Below are 2,517 nucleotides of genomic sequence, written 5' to 3' on the forward strand. Positions count from 1 at the left end.
CCTTGTAGATTTTTGTAAGTGAGATGGGTAGATCTAAGTCGGTTGTAGTGAGAGGAAAGGGGGAGTCGGGTTCCACTCGGGTTAAGTCCCTTAACCCGATATATTCTACTGTGGTGGACCCGGCGGCTTTTGTTGAACTTGCTGGTTTGCCGCCGTCGGCGGAAGTGAAGATTCCCGGCTCGGATGAGGAAGCCTTTGACTGTCCAGAGGGGTATGTGGTTATGTATGAGTATCCGTTCACAATTGGCTTCAAATTTCCTTTCACTCCTCTAGTTAGGTCCTTTATCGAGGTTTTCCATTTGAGCCCGGGTCAGTTGATGCCTCAGATATGGCGGGTTTTCACGGTGGTGCACGGAGTTACTGCGAACTGGCGTACGTCGTTTGACCTGTCTGACTTGATGTACACTTACGACCTAGCACTGCAGAAGTGTTGTAGGTATACCTTGGTTACGAAGAAGGGGAAGACGAACTTAGGTGTTGGTTTAGGTGTGAACGACAGGGGTTGGCAGAGTCGTTTTGTCTTTGTAGGCAAAGATTCTCTGGGAGATAAAGGGCGGTTTCTGGTCGAGGGATGGACGACGGAAGGTAAATGTGTCGTTTCGTCTTTGTTTCTCGTCGTTTTACTGAACGTCGCCTTACTTGGTTTTGTTTTGCAGTTGTCAAGGCGTCGTCGTTGACTGAGTTGAACGCTGATTCTGAGGATAAGTATCGGAAGTTCTTGGGTTATTCTATCGAGGATAGGTCTTTCAGTCGCGACGGAGAGTTTTTAGACGAGCAGGAGGTGGACCGGTCAGGCGACGTCGCCGAGGAGGAGGAAATAGACGAGGAATCAGGTCAACTGACGAGGAGGTAGTGGCAAACTCATCGTCCGCCGAAGGTGAAGTAGGTGATATGGCTGACAACTCAGGTATTTGTCGTTTGTTTATTTCGGGGTTTGTATATATTTTTGTTTTTGCTTTGGATAATGTTTGACCTTTATTTTTTGTATTGGGTGTAGAGCATACTCTTTCGTCTAGGCCTGTGTCGAGGATGTCTCAGAGCGAGATTCAGGAGCGTGCAAGGAAGCGACTGAGGTCGTCCTCGACTTCTGGTGGACGAGGTATGACGGTCGTACCTCGGTTTTCTGCGATAGGTTCGTCGGCCGAGACGCCTGTCGTCATAGGAGCCGAAGGCTTTCATCCGATTGCTTCGTCGTCGCCTCCACAGCCGTTCAAGGCGTCGTCTGCTGCTGTCGACGTTAGTAAAGTGTCTACTTCGTCGGCCAAGAAGCGTCCTGTCGAGACGGATCCTGTCGAGGATACGGTTATCACTTTGCCCCCAAGCTTCTTGGGTGATGAAGAGACGTCGGTTATATGGCCTTTCGCTGATCGCTTGATCTTGCCTACGACGTATCGACGATATCACGAGGTGGATCCTCTTCCTGTCGCGTCGGACGCCGCTGAGCTTAGTCTGCGGGTGAGTTTTATTTATTTTTTTCTTCTTTTTTGTTTGCGAAAGATGTATGTTGTGTAAATCTGTTTTGGCATTGGTTTTGCGCAGGCGTCGCAGGCTGCCTTGGCTGTACGTAGGCAGTGTTCGTTGCTGTGCGACGAGGTGACGAATGCAAGGCAGCTGACAGCGACGGCGAAGAAGGCGGCCGCGTCGTGGGAAGCGAAGTGGAAACCTGCTGAGAAGAAGGTCGTGGATCTTGCTGCGGTGGTTAAGGCCAAGGGTGATCAATTGAAAGGTAAGGATAAGCAGTTAGCCGACGTGGCTAAAGATCTGGAGAAAGTGAAGGAGGAGCTGACCTCGACGACGGAGGAGTTGGATGGATTGAGGAGCTTGTACGACGCCCTGCAGGAGGAGGCGAAGGACGTCGAGGCTCTCGCTATATGGAGGACGCGGGCGCAGATGATGTATTCCTGCCTGATTGGGGAGACTAGCCTTTGGCCGTGTCAAAAGGAGGTGGATGACTATCTGGCTAATGGCGGTACCATGGCTGACCTGTCGGTGCCTGTGGTGGATTCGGAGGAGTTGGCGAAGACGGCTGACACTGCTAGTACTGAGGCGACGGAGGTGGATGCGGCTTTGTTGGTGGTGAGTGCGCCTGTTCCGGACCAAGAGGGGGAGGTTTTAGCTGTTGGGTGCGAAGAGGAGGCCCTCGTCGTCGTTTCTCAAGACGAGACGTTGGGCGTGGCGTCGGTGGAGGTGCCAGTCGTGCCCCCAGAGCAAGAGTCGGAGCAGGAAGCCGTGGCCTCTACTCAGGAAGAAGTTATGTAATAGTTTGTAGTTTTCGAATTTCTGTTGGTTTTTGTGTTTTGTTGGTGAACTTCTTTACTCGTCGTCGATGGCGACGACGAGGTGGTTTGGATGACTTGTGTTTTGTTTTTGTGTTTGGAATGTTTTTATTCGTCGTCGGTAGTGGCGACGCGGTGTTTGAATTTCAGAAGTCGTGGCCCTAGGGGTCGCGCGTCGTGTATGTTAAGTTTGTTTTTCTTTTCCTCAGTCGTTTGTTCTTTATGGTTATCCCGTTGCGTT

Source organism: Spinacia oleracea, chromosome 6, assembly GCF_020520425.1.
Source record: "Spinacia oleracea cultivar Varoflay chromosome 6, BTI_SOV_V1, whole genome shotgun sequence".
Lineage (NCBI taxonomy): Eukaryota > Viridiplantae > Streptophyta > Magnoliopsida > Caryophyllales > Amaranthaceae > Spinacia > Spinacia oleracea.